Source organism: Pristiophorus japonicus, chromosome 7 (assembly GCF_044704955.1).
Source record: "Pristiophorus japonicus isolate sPriJap1 chromosome 7, sPriJap1.hap1, whole genome shotgun sequence".
Taxonomy (NCBI): Eukaryota; Metazoa; Chordata; class Chondrichthyes; family Pristiophoridae; genus Pristiophorus; species Pristiophorus japonicus.
The window spans coordinates 71,181,026-71,201,287 of record NC_091983.1 but is presented as its reverse complement, the minus strand read 5'-3'; the positions used below and the strand labels follow the sequence as shown (position 1 = coordinate 71,201,287).

The following is a 20,262-nucleotide window of genomic DNA, read 5'->3' as shown; positions in this document are numbered from 1 at the left end:
GCTTTCCAGAAATTCATACATGTGGCTCCATCTTAGTTGATCCCAGTCGGTACTTTCATTACAACAGGCCATTGTACAGTGAAAACATTAATTGTAGATGGCAAAACATGAACTGTACCAGTTCTAATTTGGATTGCTAGATTTGCATGACATAAAAATTGCATAAATGTGGTGCATGTGCAGCAGATTATAAGCTAATTTTTTATTTTATTTTGACACCCTTACAATTTTTAACCTTTGAAAAAGGAGCAAGCCATCATTTTTTAGAGGTCAACATTGAGAACGAAATGAACTGTGATTAATTGCTGTGGAACAGAGGAGGTATGTATAATTATACTGCCATTTTAAATTAATAGCTAAATTACACGGAATCAAACTCTATTAAGAATAAAGAAAGAAATGAATGGCAAATGTTACATGAAGTAAAATGAGAACTGAGAAAGAAGACAGAGATGTATTGGGGAAGGATTAATAACATTTTAAAAACACGATGAAGAAAGCATTCACTTGCCATATCCATGTAGATGATGTTAGAAAAAAATATTTTTATAAATTGTAGCAGCTGGCAAATATGCCAATACAGTGGCAGGAAGCAAGATGCAGATGGTGATATCAGAGCTTTTTATATTTTTGATGTAAGGTTTTATTGAAGGGTTGTGATCAGTGTAGATTTACACGATGAAGCAATTAAGATTGGTATTGAAACTATTGGTATTGAAACTAAAGTAGATCCTATAATAAAGGGACAAAGAGTTATTGATTTTTTGTCTTTTCTGTAGTAATAATTATTGAGTGTGAGGGAAAGCATGAAAGAAGAAAGCTAAAGAGAGACATGGCATGGCTTTTCAGAAAGGAGATGAAACTTGAAGAGCAACTGTTATTTTGGAGATAACCTTAAAATTTAATAGGGAACAGAGATCTGAAACAAGACAAATTAAGTTAGTGCACTGATTGAATTAAATTCCTGTTAACACATATCTGTAAAATTTAATTGGAGAATTAAGTAGAAAAGAAAACCTCAGGTTGAAAGTGATTTATGTATTGGGTCTATTGTCTTAAGAGACTTATGAGACACATCTTGTTCTTTGATATATTGCCATGTCACATTCATAATGTAAAGAATTTCTCCAATTCCAATCCCAGATCTTCATGTTAGCTGGACAGTTTGTAATTACAATTCTGATCAAGAAAGAAAGAAAGACTTAGATTTATGTAAGGCCACCAGATGTCTCAAAGCATTTTACAGCCAATGAAGTACTTTTGAAATGTAATCACTGTTGTAATGTAGGAAACAAAAAGAGAAATTGTCTCTGCATCTGCTTATATTATTGATTTGTGTACAGTTTTGGTCTCCTTATCTAAAAAAAAGGATGTACTTGCCTTAGAGGAGATACAACGAACATTCACTAGATTGATTCCTGGGATGAGAGGGTTGTCCCGAGGAGAGATTAAGTCGAATGGACCTATATTCTCTGGAGTTTAGAAGAATGAGATGATCTCATTGAAATGTATCATTCTTAGAGGGCTTGACAGGATAGATGCTGAGAGGTTGTTTCACCTGGTTGAAGAGTCGAGAACTAGGGGTCATAGTCTCAGGATAAGGGATCAGCCATTTAGGACTGAGATGAGAAGAAATTTCTTCACTCAGAGGTTGTGAATCTTTGGAATTCTCTGCTCCAGATGGCTATGTATCCTCAGACAATGAGTTCAAGATAGATTTTTGGGCACTAAGGGAATCAAGGAATATGTGGATAGAACGGGGAAGTGAAGTTTATGCAGAAGTTCAGCCATGATCTTATTAAATGGCGGAGCAGGCTCGATGGGCTGTATGGCCTACTTCTGCTTCTATTTCTTATGTTCTTATAACGTATCTATTTCTCTTTCCAGGATCACAGAATGATCTATTTTACTTGTTTTCTCCATTATAAATAATGAATTATTTATTTATTGTATTAGAATATGTCAAACCTAAATATACAATAAACCATATTTAAAAAAAAAAGAAATGTCCCATGCCTGCCTATTTCATTGGTGAGGAATGTGTCCCTTTGGTTGCTTGTAATTTGAACATCTCAGGCTACACCTATCCCTTCAGCTTCTGTAGCAAGGTACTCTAGTGAGTGCTGTAGTGGTAGGATTTCCTAGTTTGTAAATCAGGAGATCTCATCCACCGCGGTTTTTGCTGAAAATCTTCCTGCAGGAGCTGGATATATTACATTACAAGGAAAAAAGCAATGATTAGTTAAGAGGAATTATTTACTGAGGTGACAATCACTGACATAGGAAAAGTTTGAGAGTAAAGATTTTATCAAATTGGATGAATAGTTCTCCAGTTAAGGAATATGTCCAGGTTGCTAAAATGGCCCAATTTAAAACTTGACAGTTGTAAAAAGGAATTAGCATTATCTATTGTGTCACAAAGTATGGTCCAAGAATAGGCCATTTGGCTCAACAATTTTTCTCCTTCCACAAACCATATACAATCTACCCTGTTCTAGATTCTACCTCTCTTGAGGAAAAGTTCTGTGAGAATCCTTTCTGACCCCGAATGATCAAACAAAATGCCATATTATTAATCCATCCTATATTTCAACTGTCAACCTTGGCCTGCTACCCTCCACATGCCATTCCAATCCTTCTCTGGCCCCAGCAGCATGAACAGCAGTACTTCCCATTTGAACATCTCAGGCTGCACCTATCCCTTTAAAATCCAATCCTGTTGCCAACATTTGTGCATCATTTTTTATAAGACTATAATCAACACATCATCATGTTATACATATCCACTACTCTATGAGGGAAGATTTCTTCAATCTTTAGCCTTGCTTGAGCTGTATTAATTCCAAGCTTTTGTCAAACAGCCTACTTGCATCTATATTCCCTGTGTCCCATCAATTTTATGCAGCTGGGAATGGTCCACATCTCTCCGCCAGTCTCCCCAGTCTTCTTTTTCCCAGTAATAAAAAGTTTGGTTCTTTGAATCTTTCCGAATAGCTGAGAGCCTCAAGTACCAGAAATATCATTGTCTACTCTCTGATATCTCTCCAACATAGCAGAGTCCCTTTTAAGATGGAATGCCGAAAAGTGCCAATTTTCCAAAGGTGACCTTACCAGGGATTTATTCAATGTTCAAATAACCCATTTTGATTTACAGTCTATATACATATAGTATTTGATCAAATTTGTTGTTAATACCATTGCAATGTCTGGAAAATTTTAATCGATGATTAATATTTACCCTCAAATCTTCTCCTACTTTGCTAATGGACACCCCTTCATTATGTGTATGTTTCATGTTTCTTCATCAAGCATGCAATATCCTTCAAGTTGCTTGCACTAACAAGCACCTGCTGTTTGTTAGGCCATCTGAATTATTAGTTCAGATCTCTTTGGATGCTATTTATTTCCCTCATATGTTATTCATTCCCATAGCTTGGCATCATTAGCAAATTTGATATTACAATAAGTAATCTCTTCCAAGTCATTTATTTTTCTACCAGCAAGGAGATAATGATGGAGAATATATTGAACCTGGTTAGATGTTGTTTTGATACCAATTTAACAATGCTTTCCAGGCTGTTTGAAACAAACAATTGCTGGAGTGAAATAAGCTTCTGAATGGCCAAAATGTTATGCTAAAGCCTTAAGTACATTAATAAAATGAGTATTATGTACCAAATCTGATTTATGAGGCAGTTGGTTAAAAGGGATAGCTATCTATGGATTAAGGTAAAAATGTGAAGTTATAGGATAACAGATAAAAGAAGCAATGGTCTTCAAATTAAAGGAAAAATATGAAACTATCTTAGGCAGAAAATTAGGGCGTGCATGTACGTCAGAGTAAATAAGGCTCAAACGCAAGCGTCGTCTGCTTCTGTAGTTCAATGACAGAGGTTGGAACAACCTTGGATCTGGACTGGAGGCGACGGAGGTTGAACAGTTTCCTGTTTGTCCTGTAGATGAACTCCACTCCAACGGGTAGCTTGTTAAAGATAAGATGAAGCATTGCAGTGAGGAAGATTGAGAAAAGCATTGGTGCGATGACACAGACTTGCTTGACACCAGTCTGCACTTGTATTGGGTCTGTGGTGGAATCGTTGGTAAGTATCACGGCTTGCATATCATTGTGAAGCAGGCAGAGGATGGTGACAAATTTTTGAGCATAGCTGAATTTGCGAAGGACACTCCATAATCCCTCACGGTTGACAGAGTCGAAGGCCTTTGTGACATCAAAGAAGGTCATGCATAGAGGTTGATGCTGCTCCCTACATTTTTCTTGAATTTGATGCGCAGTGAAGATCATGTCCGTTGTGCCCCTTAGTGGGCGGAATCCGCAATGCGATTTTGGGGGACAGCTCTTCAGCCACTGGGAGAAGACGATTGAGGAGGATTCTTGTGATAATTTACCCTGTGGCAGACAGCAGGGAAACTGCTCTGTAATTACCGCAATCGGACTTGTCACCTTTCTTGAAGATGGTCATGATTACGGCGTCTCTGAGATCCACCAGCCCGCTCTCCTCCTTTCAGATAAGAAAGACGAGATCATGGATTTGTGCTAAGAGTACTTATTCGCCATGCTTTAGTACTTCGGCGGGGAATCCATCAGCTCCTGAGGCCTTGTTGTTTTTCAGTTGTCAGATGGCCTTTTCAACCTCATGCCGGGCTGGGATTATGCCAAGGTGGTAGAGAATAGCATGCTGCGGGATGGAGTCAAGGACACTCACGTCAAAGACAGAGTCTTGGTTAAGGAGATCTTCGAAGTGTCCTTCCAGCGGGCACTGACTGCCTCTCTGTCCTTGATGAGCACCCCTCCGTTCTTAGCTCTCAGTGAGATAGGACCTTGATTGCTTAGGCCGCAGGTGGTCTTAACCGCACTAAAAAAATCCATGCACGTGGTGATTGTCAGCTAGTTGCTGGCTCTCCTGCATTTTTCCACCCACCATCTGTTCTTTAGGTCACGGTTTTTTTGTTGGACCTCGGCCTTCAGTTGTCTGTAGATCTTGTTTCATTCTCTCGAATTGCGATGTTGTTTCCAATTCAAGAATGCCTTGCGTTTGCGGTTTATTAGCTCCTGGATCTCCTGGTCGTTCTCATCGAACCATTCTTGATGTTTTCTGCTAGAGTAACCAAAAGTCTCTACACAGGTGCTAATTATGGTGGACTTGAGGGCAAATCATGCACTATGGGCACTCTGAGGTTCCGCTTCATTGGAAGTCGCTCCGGTTGGCTGTGAGGCGTTGACTGAACATTTGTGCACACTCAGAGGCCGAACTTCAAACCATTGCTGACACCTTCACCAAAGCATATGAGAGTCCCCCATCACACAGCCAACCCGATTGTCAAGATCCATGACGAGACCTTGGACAATGTGGACTACCTTCCATACCTAGAGAGCCTATTGTCAGCAAGGACAGACATCGATGAAAAAGTCCAACATTGCCTTCAGTTTTCTAGTGCAGCCTTCGATCACCTGAGGAAATGAGTGTTCAAAGACTGGGATCTCAAACCCGGCACCAAGCTCATGGTCTACAGAGTAGTAGTGCTGATGCCCGCCCTCCTATATGCTTCAGAGACATGGGCTATGTACAGTAGGTACCTCAAAGCACTGGAGAAGTACAACCAATGCTGCCTCCGCAAAATCTTGCAAATCCATTGGCAGGTTAGGCGCACTGACGTCAGCGTTGTCTCTCAGGCCAACATCCTCAGCATAGAAGCAATGACCATACTCGATCAGCTCCAATGGACGGGTCACATTTTCTGCATGCCCAATGCTAGACTCCCGAAATAAGCACTCTACTCCAAGCTCTGCCATGGCAAGCGAGTCCCGGGAGGGCAGAGAAAACGCTTCAAGGACACCCTCAAAGCCTCCTTGAAAAAATTTAACATTTCCATCAACTCTTGGTTATCCCTGGCCCAAGACTGCTCAAAGTGGAGGAGAATCATCTGAGAGGGCGCCGGACACTTTGAGTCTCTTGGCCGGGAGCACGCAGAGGCCAAGCACAAACAGCGGAAGGAGCATACGACAAACCAAGCACCCCACCCACCCGTCCCTCCGACCACCACCTGCCCCATCTGTGACAGAAACTGTAGATCCTGCATTGGTCTCATCAGAACTCATTTTAGTGTGTAAGCAAGTCATCCTCGACTCCGGGGGACTGCCTAAGAACATAAGAACATAAGTGTAAAGTCCTGTCCCTGCAGTACAGATTCACACGAGGCACATACTGAAGTCAAGGTCACTCAGGACCTGCACCTTTAATACACAGCTCTCGAATGCCACACTTGCCTGAGACCTGTCCTCATATACCTGTCAGGGACAGGTATCCAGTGTCTCCTGCTAGTATACCCCTGGCGGTAAGGTAAACTTGTGGTTACAGGTCATCTCTAGTTACAGTCATGTATAGCATGGTAAGATACAGTTATGTACAGTAGTGTGAGATACATGAGATCACCCTTCCCCCAAGGTCTTATTGTCTTTATAGGTTCAGTCTCTCAGGTGGTCTACGTTCTCACGTGGAGCGTCTTAGTTGTGGTTCAGTTGTTTGCCTTGGTGCCTGTTTTTCTTTCGGTGTGATTGGTGGTGTCTCGCCTGGGCTGTCTGTTGGGATTGCCCTTTCCTCAGGTTGTTCCCTCTGTCTGTCCACCAGGTGTGGTGTGAGTTCCACATTGTAGTCTGCTTCTGGTTCAGCAGTGTTGTTGGTAAATCTACTTTTGACTTGGTCTACATGCCTCCGGCAGGTTTGGCCATTGTCCATTTGTATCACTAGTAGCCTGTTTCCTTCCTTGCCTGTTACTGTCCCTGCAAGCCATTTGGGACCCCTGCCATAGTTTAGCACAAACACTTTGTCCCCTATCTCATTCCACTTCTCCCTCGAATTTCGGTCATGGTACTCAGTTAGCTTACGGCACTTTGCCTCAACGATTTCATGTATGTCTGGGAGGATTAATGAGAGCCTTGTCTTTAAGGTCCGTTTCATCAATAGTTGCGCGGGGGAACTCCAGTCAATGAATGCGGACGAGATCTGTATGCCAGCAGCAGTCGCGACAGGCGGTCCTGCAGCGTGGGACCTTGGATTTTGAGCATGCCTTATTTAATGATCTGCACTGCTCGCTCCACCTGGCCATTGGAGGCCGGCTTGAACGGCGCCGTCTTAACGTGATTTATGCCATGGTCACTCATAAAATCTTGGCATTCTGCACTGGTGAAGCACGGACCATTATCACTGACCAATATGTCAGGAATGCCGTGCGTTGTGAACATGGTTCCAAGGCTCTCCACAGTGGTGGAGGTGGTGCTCGAGTTTAAAACGGTTCATTCGATCCACTTAGAAAATGCATCTACAACTACGAGGAACATTTTTCCCATGAATGGGCCTGCATAGCCTACGTGCACCCGCAACCACGGTTTGGTGGGCCAGGGCCAGGGGCTCAGGGGGGCCTCCCTGGGGGCATTACTGAGTTGGGCACAAATGGTGCACCTTCGGACGCAGAGCTCCAAGTCTGCGTCAATGCCATGCCACCAGACGTGGGATCTGGCTATGGCCTTCATGAGAATGATCCCCGGGTGCTTGCGGTGGAGCTCCCGGACAAATGCCTCTCAGACTCGCAGAGGCATAACTACTCGGCTGCCCCACATCAGGCAGTCTGCTTGTAGTGACAGCTTATGCATGCGCCTATGGAAAGGTTTGATCTCCTCAAGGCAGGCATCGCGAGCCTCTGCCCAGTCACCAGTTAGGACACATCTTTTTACGAGGGATAACGTGGGGTCGCTGGTCGTCCAGGCTCTGATTTGGTGAGCCGTCATGGGCGAACCTGTGGACTCAAAGGCATTGATTGCCATGACTATCTCACAGTCCTGTTTGTCAGACCCTTCCGTGGTCGCCAGGGGTAGTCTGCTAAGCACGTCGGCACAGTTATCTGTGCCTGGTCTGTGCCTTATGGTGTAATCGTAAGACGCCAGCATGAGTGCCCACCGTTGAATGCGCGCCGAGGCGTTGGCGTTCATTGCCTTGCTCTCGGATAGTAGGTACGTGAGGGGCTTGTGGTCGGTTTCTAACGCGAATTTGGCCCCGAAAAGGTATTGGTGCATCTTTTTGACACCGTACACGCATGCGAACGCCTCCTTCTCCACCATTCCGTACCCGCGCTCCACCCGCGAAAGTGACCTGGAGGCATAAGCTATGGGTTGTAATTTACCCGCACTATTGACATGTTGTAAAACGCACCATATGTAAGAACTCTCTTTTTACCTGGATCAAAGAAAGCCAAAACACTGTTGGAACACAGAAGGTCACGTGTCTTATTGAAGGCGTGTTCCTGGGCGTTCCGCAAAACCAATCGCACCCCTTTATGAGTAGCACGTGGAGATGCTCCAGCAGCATGCTTTGTGTTCTGCATAAAGTTCCCAAAGTAATTGAGTAGCCCGAGAAAGGCGCGCAGTTCTGAGACATTCCGGGGCCTGGGTGCCAGGCGAATTGCTTCGGTTTTGGACTCTGTTGGGCGGATTCCATCAGCGGCAATCCTTCTGCCCAAAAATTCAACCTCGGGCGCGAGAAACAGCCATTTGGATTTCTTAACTCTTAGGCCTACCCGATCCAACTGCTTTAGTACTTCCTCCAAATTGCAGAGATGGGAGTCGGTGTCCCTGCCCGTGATAAGTATGTCATCTTGAAATACAACCGTCCCCGGGATGGACTTAAGCAGACTCTCCATGTTGCACTGGAATATGGCAGCTGCCGACCTGATGCCGAATGGGCATCGATTGTACATGAAAAGGCCTCGATGACTTTAGCCCCTTTGAAGGTGCCCACACCTGGCTGAAAGAGATATTCAAATCGACTTAGAACTGTTGAGCAGGAGGTCCATTCCTCTGACGACATGGCGTGAACATCATCCCATTTCCAGTTTAGTTTTGCCAGCCAGCTTCTCCCCAGCAGTGCTGGGAGATCTCCGGGGACAATCCACAGGGGAAGTCGGTTCACTGTCCCTTTGTGTGTGACTGAGAGCATGGCGCTGCCAAGGACTGATACGATTTCTTTGGTATAGGTCCTTAGTTTGGTGTCGACCCTTGTGAGTTTTGGTCTGTCTCTTTTGTGCAGCCACAGCTGTTCAAATTGTTGAGCGCTCATGAGAGATTGACTCGCTCCCGTATCCAGCTCCATGTTGAGTAGGACCTTCATCATTATTGGAGGCGTCTTGTTGTAAGAGCAGTGGCCATTGATCGTGTTGACCCGCTGTATCTCGGTGTCCCGGGTACTGTCCCCACCGTCTTCTGGGCCGCGTTCTGACCCTTCCTATTCGTATACCAGCCGAGCTGCCGTTTTTCTGCACATGCAGGCCAGATGCCCTGTATAGTCGCAGTTTCTGCAAACAGCATGCTGAAATCGACACTCCCTTGATGAGTGCCTTCCCCCACATCTCCAGCACAGACCGCTTCCATTGTTTCCAAAGGATGAGCTGCGTCTGGCTGATCACTTGAGCTTCTCTCAGTTTGTAGTTGATTGCTCGCATTGTGGGTTGATGAGGTGTGAACGGCCGTTCATGTGGCCCTTGATGGCTTCTGGCGCCACTGCCTGCTGTTGAGGGCCTGCTCTCCTGCCTTTGTCTGTGTGTGGGGGTAGCGGCTTGTTTCACGCTGTGAACCCCTTGTTCCGATATTTCGTTAGTTGTCGTGCCCGCAGTGTAGATCAACCTCGTTTCTTCTTCTCCTGCTAAGAATGTCTGTGCAACCAGTGCTGCTGCCTCTAGGGTCAAGTTCTTGGTCTCTATGAGCTTTCGGAATATGCCTGCGTGGCCTATTCCTCAATAAAAAAGTCTCTCAGTACTTCTCTCCTTAGTTCATCGGAGAACTCACATAAGCTAGCCAACCTCCGAAGTTCCGCCACGAAGTCGGGTATGCTCTGGCCCACACAGCGTCTGTAGTTGTAGAACCTATGTCTGGCCATGTGTAGGCTGCTCGCTGGCTTCAGGTGGTCTCTTACCAGTGTGCTCAACTCTTCAAACGACTTGCTTGCTGGTTTCTCGGGTGCCAGCAGGTCCTTCATTAAGGCTTATGTTTTCGAGCCACAGCTGGTCAAGAGATGGGCTCTTCTCTTGTCTGCCTTATCGTCGCCTAACCAGTCATTGGTTACAAAGCTTTGCTGGAGCCTTTCTATAAAGTCCTCCCAATTATCGCCAGCATTGTATTTTTCATCTGAGCCGTTGGTCGCCATTCTGTGGAATCTGTAATCCCGTAACTCGTCGCCACTGTAAAGTCCTGTCCCTGCAGTACAGATTCACATGAGGCATATACTGAAGTCAAGGTCACTCAGGACCTGCACCTTTATTACACAGCTCTCGAATGCCACACTTGCCTGAGACCTGTCCTTATATACCTGTCTGGGACAGGTATCCAGTGTCTCCTGCAAGTGCACCCCTGCTGGTAAGGTAAGCTTGTGGTTACAGGTCATCTCTAGTTACAGCCATGTATAGCATGGTAAGATACAGTTATGTACAGTAGTGTGAGATACATGACAATAAGAACATAAGAAATAGGAATAGGAGTAGGCCATACGGCCCCTCGAGCCTGCTCCGCCATTCAATAAGATCATGGCTGATCCGATCATGGACTCAGCTCCACTTCCCCGCCCACTCCCCATAACCCCTTATCCCCTTATCGTTTAAGAAACTGTCTATTTCTGTCTTAAATTTATTCAATGTCCCAGCTTCCAAAGCTCTCTGAGACATCGAATTCTACAGATTTACAACCCTCTGAGAGAAGAAATTTCTCCTCATCTCTGTTTTAAATGGACGACCCCTTATTCTAAGATCGTGCCCTCTAGTTTTAGTCTCCCCCCATCAGTGGAAACATCCTCTCTGCATCCACCTTGTCAAGCCCCCTCATAATCTTAAACGTTTCGATAAGATCACCTCTCATTTTTCTGAATTCCAATAGAGGCCCAACCTACTCAACCTTTCCTCATAAGTCAACCCTCTCATCCCCGGAATCAACCGAGTGAACCTTCTCTGAATTGCCTCCAAAGCAAGTATATCCTTTCGTAAATATGGAAACCAAAACTGCACGCAGTATTCCAGGTGTGGCCACACCAATACCTTATATAGCTGTAGTAAGACTTCCCTGCTTTTATACTCCATCCCCTTTGCAATAAAGGCCAAGATACCATTGGCCTTCTTGATCACTTGCTGTATCTGCATACTATCCTTTTGTGTCTCATGCACAAGTACCCCCAGGTCCCGCTTTACTGCAGTACTTTGCAATCTTTCTCCATTTAAATAATAACTTGTTCTTTAATTTTTTTTTCTGCCAAAGTGCATTACCTCACACTTTCCAACATTATACTCCATCTGCCAAATTTTTGCCCATTCACTTAGCCTGTCTATGTCCTTTTGCGGATTTTTTGTGTCCTCCTCACACATTATTTTCCTCCCATCTTTGTATCGTCAGCAAACTTGGCTACTTTACACTCAGTCCCTTCTTCCAAGTCGTTAATATAGATTGTGAATAGTTGCGGTCCCAGCACTGTTCCCTGCACCACCCCACTAGTCACTGGTTGCCAACCAGAGAATGAACTATTTATCCCGACTCTCTGTTTTCTGTTAGTTAGCCAATCCTCTATCCATGCTAATATATTACCCCCAACCCCGCGAACTTTTATCTTGTGCAGTAACCTGGCTAATTGACGAGCAAGTCATTTGTAAGAACGACTGGCTGGTCAGTCATCACCAGTGCCTTGAAGTACTGAGGGATCTGCCAGATTTAGGTATCACATTAGAGTTTGCCACAGAAAGTTGACTCAATTCTGAACTTTCACTGTCAGGCGCGTCATCTTGGAGCTACTTTGACCCCAAAGAACCAGCTTAGCCCCTGCTTCTTTCGCCCAAATGTGGACAGAAATATAAAATGAGAAATGATGGGGTTGTTCATCAAGAAAGTCCTTTGGAGCCGGGTGACATAAGTCTGTAATAGCTGCTATAGCACCATGGATGATTCTAATTAAGAATGTGTTGTAGATGTTCAAGGATAGAAGTATCATTGGTTCAGATTGGTTGAGAAATGTTTTCCATTTGATGCTTTAAAATCTGTTAGTAGACATTTTTCCAGAGGCCAGAGATTGGCCATGACTGAAGAAGGGGATCGTGTGAACTCAGAAGGTGTCTCCTCCCAACAGTGAATCAATCAAGTTGAAACTCATTGGATCAGAGTGACAGATAATCTCTCCTGTGGGGAATGAGATTGACAAGACACAACTCAACTCTAGGATGTAGAACCAGGATCTGCAAAGATCATATACATTTACAGCACAGGCCAATTGGCCCATTGTGTCAGTGCCAGCCGACAAAGAGCTATCCAGCCTAATCCCAAGGGCAATATAGCATTTCCAGCTTAATCTTCATCAGTTTGCTGTAATCAGGAGATCAGGGGAAAGGGATTATATATAAAGACACATTTTTCTCCACAAGAAGAGGCCAGGGAAGGCGCACTAGCCCATTTCATACGTATGTGAGAATGTTTCTAATGAAGACCAAGAGAAAGACAGTGAATAAGATAGGATAAACTAAGATAAAATAATGCAAGTTGGCTTGGCACAGTTCAACTCTGGGATGTGACAGACCCATGTGAGGGATGCTGTAGCTTCAGCCTACTGCTTTTATCAACTTTTCTGGTTCTTGTTGAGTGAGAGTGGGGGTGGGAGGCATGAGGTGACAGCCTGGGTAAAGGCTTGCAACTGTAAACCTCACAACTGGAATTTATCCAGTGTTAGCAGTTACCATTAACATTAATATTACCATTAACACAGGATAAATTCCACATATAGATATGCATGCATGCATGGGTGGATGTGTGTATGAAGACATGAAACTTTGCAAAACAGGCCAAGAGCTAATTTGCAAATAGCCCTCCCGCAATAGTTCCGCACGCGCAGCTGCCTTTCCCCGCAGTCTTCCCTCCGCTCAGGCGGGACGGGGCGCGCGCGCCAAGCCAGAAGCAGTTGAGAAGCGAGGGCGCGTGTAGCGCGCGGGGGAGGCGCCAGATTTCAAACGGCCGCTGCAGTGTGGGGCGCGCAGAGACGGAGGAGTCCGGCCCCGGCCCGCGAGGGAGGGAGCGAGCGAGCGAGCAGCGTCACCCGGGTAAGTGCAGGTACTGCCTTCCGCGGTAGTTGCGGCTTGGTGACGGTGAAGAGACAAACAAGGTGGGGGGGCAGCGTCTGGTGACCGGCCAGGCCCCCTGGAAACGTGCAGATTATTCCAATTGGAAGGAAATCGAGTTTTTTTTGTGATTGCAGGAAGACATGTGGAAAGATGTTTCTCTCGCCAGACAACAGCAACAGCAGGAGGAGACACAAAGGGGCACATTTTCCTCACTACCATGAACACTGGGCGCTATGTAGTGTGCCAGCTAGTGGCTCAGTGGGTAGTGCCCTCGCCTCTGAGTCTGAAGGTTGTGGGTTCAAGCCCCACTCCAGAGACTTGAGCCTATAATGTAGGCTGAAATTCCAGTGCAGTGCTGAGGGAGTGCTCCACTGTTAGAGGAGCCGACTTTGCGACGGGTGAGCATAAAAGATCCCATGGCACTATTCCAAAGAAGAAAAAGGGAGTTATCCGCAGTGTCCTGGGCCAATATTTATCTCTCAACCAACATCATTGAAACAGGTTATCTGGACATTGTCACATTTGAGCTCGCTGCCGTGTTTCCTACATTAAGACAGTGACTATACTTCAAAAAGTACTTGCAGAACATAAGAAGCAGGAGTAGGCCATTCGGCCCCTCGAGCCTGCTCCTCCATTTAATACAATCATGGCTGATCCGATCATGGACTCAGCTCCACTTCCCTGCCCACTCCCCATAACCCCTTATTCCCTTATCGGTTAAGAAACTGTCTATCTCTGTCTTAAATTTATTCACTGTCCCAGCTTCCACAGCTCTCTTGAGGCATAGAATTCCACAGATTTACAACCTTGAGAAGAAATTTCTCCTTATCTTTGTTTTAAATGAGGGGGGGGGGCCCTTATTCTAAGATTGGCTGAAAAGCACTTTGGATATCCGGTGGTAGTGAAAGGTGCTATATAAATGCAAATTGTTATTTTCTTTCTTTACGTGTAGTTAAGGATTTGACGCACGGACCAGTTCCCCCCTCCCAGATGAGTCCCCTGAACAAGTCAGAAAAGAATCATGCAGTCTCATTACTGACTACCAGAGATCAAAACTGAGAAAACATTTAAGAGATCCACCGAGGAAAAGCTGCAGCACCATTCATAAGGGGGAAAAAGCACTTTACTTGGTCGAAAGCCTTCTCAGTGCCAAGGGAGAAGACATGCTGAAGCTTGCAAAAGAAATTTAAAAAAACCATCAGCCTTTATAATACCAATGTGTAACAGATAAAGCCCACGTATCAAGGGTGGGCCAATTTGGGACCAACCTAATCAGGTGGTTAGCTGGAATTTTAGTTAACTGAATCACAGTTAAGAAGGGAGATGGATCTATAGTGCTTGACTTGTCACTTACCCTCAGGGCTTTTCACAGTTTTTTTCAAGGAGGTTGATGCTTCTCAGAAATGTCAGAAATTGAGCCAGAACTAGCAATATGATGCAATGTTTTAAATACGGGCCAATTCCAGATGCCCTGAAGCAATTCCACCATAGTCACTTTTGCATTCAGTCGCTATCCAGATATACTGAGGGGAAATAGATAGGTTACTGTGATCTCTACTGTAAATAGCCTTAGGAACAATCCTGGATTTTGAATGAGGTCAGAATAAATTAATGGTTAATCTCCTGAGGGCAAATGACATGTCACCCACTCCAATTCACATACAAATCTAATTTTTCAGTTGCTGAGAAGCAGCAGCCTTATTATTGGAGCTGTGGAAATAACATCCACCGGTATGCTCGTGGTGGGCACCGGAGGGACTGGAGTGCATCATCATCCCCGGCAACCAAATTTTAATTTGATTTAAGATTACCTTCAAAAGTTTAATTTGTTCAATGTGTTGGTTTTAGTGGCCGCCTTTAATCAGGGGGCACTTGATTTACAGGTGCAACTTAAAATAGTTGTCGAAATAACATTGCCAGACAATGCAGCTTTGGCTATTTCCCACATCAAGAATGGCAAAATACCTATTGTATTATTGTGTTCCATAAAACCTACTAAAGGATCCAGAGAGAAATTGTGGATCTTCCAGAAGAGAGAGACTGAAGCACCATCTGCTTGATCTCCGTGGAAAACCAGCAAAAGAACAAACAGAGCATGGACTGACAGTCCAATTCAATGGAATTGGACAGAAGAACTCAATATTTTCAGGGATGAGAAACAATTTTTTTTTACTATTCATTCATGGGATGTGGGAGTCGCTGGCAATGCCAGCATTTATTGCCCATCCCTAATTGCCCTTGAGAAGGTGGTGATGTGCCACCTTCTTGAACAGCTTCAGTCTATGTGGTGAAGGTACTCCCACAGTGCTGTTCGGAGGGAGTTCCAGGATTTTGATCCAGCGATGATGAAGGAACAGCGATATATTTCCAAGTCAGGATGGTGTCTTGGAACTCGGAGGTGATGGTGTTCCCATGCGCCTGCTGCCCTTGTCCTAGGTGGTAGATGTTGTGGGTATGGGAGGTGCTGTCGAAGAAGCCTTGGCGAGTAACTGCAGTGCATCTTGTAGATGGTATACACTGCAGACATGGTGCACCAGTAATGGAGGGAGTGAATGTTTAAGGCAATGGATGGGGTGCCAATCAAGTGGGTTACTTTGTCCCGGATGGTGTGGGGTCGAGCTTCTTGAATGTTGTTGGAGCTGCACTCATCCAGGCAAGTGGAGAGTATTCCATGGCACTCCTGACTTGTGCCTTGTAGATGGTGGAAAGGTTTTGGGGAGTCGGGTGGTGAGTCATTTGTTGTAAAATACCCAGCCTCTGACCTGTTCTTGTAGCCACAGTATTTATGTGGCTGGTCCAATTAAGTTTCTTGTCATTAATCCTAGAATAAGACTTATAGGGATTGGAGCAGAAAATGTAATCTGGGAATGACCGCTTACATTTGAATCATTTACCCACCAACAATAAATACTTACAATTCAAAGTCATACCTGAAAAAAGAGCTGAACTGGAAGGAAGCTTGCCCACTTGGGGATTGAGGACTCGTTTGAATTTACCCCCTCCAATAGTAGTGGGACATAACCACGGAGCCAGAATAAGAAACATCAAAATAAAAGATGACAAGTCAGTGTTTGAACCATAAATTAAAAACATGGATAAAAACCTTCCAACTAATTGGGTTAGGACCAGATTCTAATGACCCTGCTCATCTATAGTAGTCGTGGCAACTTCCAATAATATTTTTTTATGAATCAACATCGCTACTGCTGAGTCTTGAGCAAGAGGGATAAAGGGAAAATTCCATCCAGCCCTGATAAAGCTTCATATGTTCTAACAGGGATAAGTAAGTATCCTTGCTGAAAAAAGCAAGCACCTTCTAATTCTTGACAGATCATTGCAGCCCTCAAACATTAAGAGACACATTAATAGTTGCAATCCTATAATTAAAAATGACAAACAGAGTAGTAAACCCCATTATGTGCGAAAAAGGTGAGTTAACCTTATTCTGGCTGAAATTAAAAATGGAATCATAACAACCGATGCTATGTTTAAAAGCTCTTGTAAAAGGGGGAGCAATTGTGCTTTTGGGAGGTGTGGTCCTGTTGTAATGACTGGCCTTGAACCTCTTAGTAATATGTTATCCCTACAACAGCTGGAGCCATGTCCAATGACACAATGGTTGCCAGTATCTGTCCACTGCCATTTCATCAATCCTTTGAGAGGCCGGGCTGCAGTGAAAGGATAAGTGGCAACCTTGAAAGGAAGCTGCTTCATTGCACCCTTTTCCTGCCACACCTTCAGTGCTGGGTGACCCATGTTCTTCATGACACAATTCTGTAGGGTGCCTCCAATCTAGCTAAAGGTTTTACTCACTATTCATTTTAAGCAATCACTCGGTCTGTCAAATCCAACAGATTCCTGTAAGTGGATGGCGAAAGTCTCAATAGCAGCAATCACATAATTAAAAAACCTAGAAATCAACAGTAAAAAGGAGGCCATTTCGGCCCATTGTGTCTGTGCCGGCCGACAAAGAGCCACACGACTCTCAGTCAGCAGCCCTGAAAGTTACATATAAACCTATGAACAATGGTGGAAAAGTAAAGAGCATCCGGTTCAACCAGTCCGCCCCACATAACTGCGATACCCCATGCATCGCAACATTTTACACTCCACCCCAACTGGAGCCATGCAATCTCCTGGGAGAGGCAAAAAACAGATAAAAACCCAGGCCAATTGCGGCAAAAAAATCTGGGAAAATTCCTCTCCGACTCATCCAGGCGATCAAAACTAGTCCAGGAGATCACTCTCGCTGTATTGATTCCCTGAAGTACTTACCATCGTATTATCTGAATGGTGACAGATTAGGAAAAGAGGAGGTGCAACAAGACCTGTGTGTCATGGTACATCAGTCATTGAAAGTTGGCATGCCGGTACAGCAGGCGGTGAAGAAGGCAAATGGCATGTTGGCCTTCATAGCGAGAGGATTTGAGTATAGGAGCAGGGAGGTCTTACTGCAGTTGTACAGGGTCTTGGTGAAGCCACACCTTGAATATTGTGTAAGTTTTGGTCTCCTAATCTGAGGAAGGACATTCTTGCTCTTGCGGGAGTGCAGCGAAGGTTCACCAGACTGATTCCCGGGATGGCAGGACTGAGATATGAAGAAAGACTGGATCGACTAGGCTAATAGTCACTGGAATTTAGAAGAATGAGAGAGGATCTCATAGAAACATAAACTTCTGACGGGATTGGACAGGTTAAATGCAGCAAGAATGTTCCCGATGTTGAGGAAGTCCAGAACCAGGGGTCACAGTCTAAGGATAAGGGGTAAGTCATTTAGGACCGAGATGAGGAGAAACTTCTTCACTCAGAGAATTGTGAACCTGTGGAATTCTCTACCACAGAAAGTTGTTGAGGCCAGTTCGTTATATATATTCAAAAGCGAGTTAGATGTGGCCCTGAAGGCTAAAGTGATCAAGGGATATGGAGAGAAAGCAGGAATAGGGTACTGAAGTTGCATGATCAGCCATGATCATATTGAATGATGGTGCAGGCTCGAAGGGCCAAATGGCCAACTCCTGCACCTATTTTCTATGTTTTCTATGTATCTGCGACAGCCAGTAAGACGTTATCCAATCTAATCTCACTTACCAGCTCTCGGTCCGTACACTTCAAGTGCCCATCCAAGCACCTTTAAAATGTGGTGAGGGTTTCTGCCTCTACCACCCTTCTAGGCAGTGAGTTCCAGACCCCCACAGCCCTCTGTGTGAAGAAGCTTCCCCTCAAATCACCTCTAAACCTTCCACCAACCACTTTAAAATTATGACCCCTCGTAATGACCCCTCCACCAACGGAAATAGGCCCTTGCTATCGACTATATCCAGGCCCCCTCAAAATTTTAAATATCCCAATGAAGTCTCCTCTCAGCCTCCTCTGTTCCAAGGAGAACAAACCCAGCCTATCCAAGCTGTCCTCATAGCTAAGATTCTCTATTCCAGGCAGCATCCTCATTTGTGGAAGATTGTTGTTCGGACTTGATTCCTTTGTGTTTTGAGGCCTCCCTGCAGATGGTTATGAATCTGCAACTCATTTTCTGGCATTGCATTTCTAGAATTCCTTATACAGGTCTGTAGTGATGTCAGAGGTATAGTGTCTCACATTTTCCACCAGCTGCTGAAAGCTGCTCACAGCAGAATCATAGGATGTGGAAAATTGCAACTTGCTCCTGTATTAACTCCCTTCTGAAGGTAGATTCAATAGGATACCAACTCTTTACCCATGGAGTAGACATACTTGGAAGGCTCGGGGTCTGACCAAGTGTTTCTTGTTCCTCTCCTGCCACCTCCACTTACTCCTCCCCACTTGTTAGTTGTGAATCACAATACATCTACAGGCTCACGCTCTGCTTTCTCTGGGTTCTCGTAGCTGTGCTAATGTAGAGAGCGGGGGAATGTAGGTAGCTGTGATGTGCTAAGATCTATGCTGACATTTGCTCTGATCTCATCTTGTGAAGACCCTACAGGAAGAGAAAAGGAAGAAGGTTTACCGCACGCCTCCAAGACAAAGCCTTCAATGAGAGATAATATAATACGTTCTGTGAGTAACACATTGCAAGTGTAGCTGATGCAGTGAAGATTAAGCAAGTGAGCCACTATAAGAAGGATATTCCAGTGGCAGGACTTTACAAATAAGCTTTCATGGTGTTTCTGTTGGCAGTAATCATTTGAACTGCAATGTGAAAGATATTATTGTGCCCCACTACAATTGGGCCCTTACAGCTTGTGTTGTATAAAATTCATAAATGCTTTCTCTGCATATCATTTTCCTGAAGATGCTTTTATAGACAAAGAGTAAGTATGTGTAAAAAGGTGTGTACCCTTACCTTGGCACTCCTGCTGTCACTGAACCTTTTGCTTCGGGAATAGTGAGCTTAGATACTGATTTCAAACACTCGCACCAGCAGCTTGCTCCTGGCAGTAAAGAGTGCTACCCTTCTTCACCGCACCTCCCATAACAAGACTTCCAAAGAGTCATTGCTAAATGTGGGAGTCGTAGGTGAATATAAAAACATAAGAAATAGGAACAGAATTAGACCATACCACCCCTCGAGCCTGCTCCGCCATTCAATACGATCATGGCTGATCCGATCATGGACTCAGCTCCACTTCCCCGCCTGCTCCCCATAACCCCTTATCCGCTTATCGTTTAAGAAACTGTCTACTTCTGTCTTAAAATTTATTCAATGTCCCAGCTTCCACAGCTCTCTGAGACAGCGAATTCCACAGATTTACAACCCTCTGAGAGAAGAAATTTTTCCTCATCTCTGTTTTAAATGGGCGGCCCCTTATTCTAAGATCGTGCCCTCTAGTTCTAGTCTCCTCCATCAGTGGAAACATCCTCTCTGCATCCACCTTGTCAAGCCCCCTCATAATCTTATACGTTTTGATAAGATCACCTCTCATTCTTCTGAATTCCAATGAGTAGAGGCCCAACCTACTCAACCTTTCCTCATAAGTCAACACCCTCATCCCTGGAATCAACCTAGTGAACCTTCTCTGAACTGCCTCCAAAGCAAGTGTATCCTTTCGTAAATATGGAAACCAAAACTGCTTGCAGTATTCCAGCTGTGGCCTCACCAATACCTTATATAGCTGTAGTAAGACTTCCCTGCTTTTA

The 20,262-nt window shown here is 44.7% G+C and overlaps 1 protein-coding gene across 10 annotated transcripts in view; it reads left to right on the top strand.

Annotated features, from left to right (window-relative positions):
- Nucleotides 1–268: 268 nt before the first annotated feature.
- LOC139267156 (serine-rich adhesin for platelets-like) overlaps nt 269–20,262 on the top strand; it is a 42,106-nt gene continuing 22,112 nt past the window's right edge. For 6 of the 10 annotated variants that reach the window (XR_011593839.1, XM_070885031.1, XM_070885026.1 and 3 more), the window contains exons 1-2: nt 13,043–13,128; nt 19,100–19,182. The gene's annotated coding sequence lies outside the window, so the exon portion shown is untranslated. Of the gene's footprint in view, nt 322–13,042; nt 13,548–19,099; nt 19,183–20,262 lie in introns of those variants that run through there. The other 4 variants (XM_070885027.1, XM_070885032.1, XM_070885029.1 and 1 more) reach the window with 4 other exon arrangements.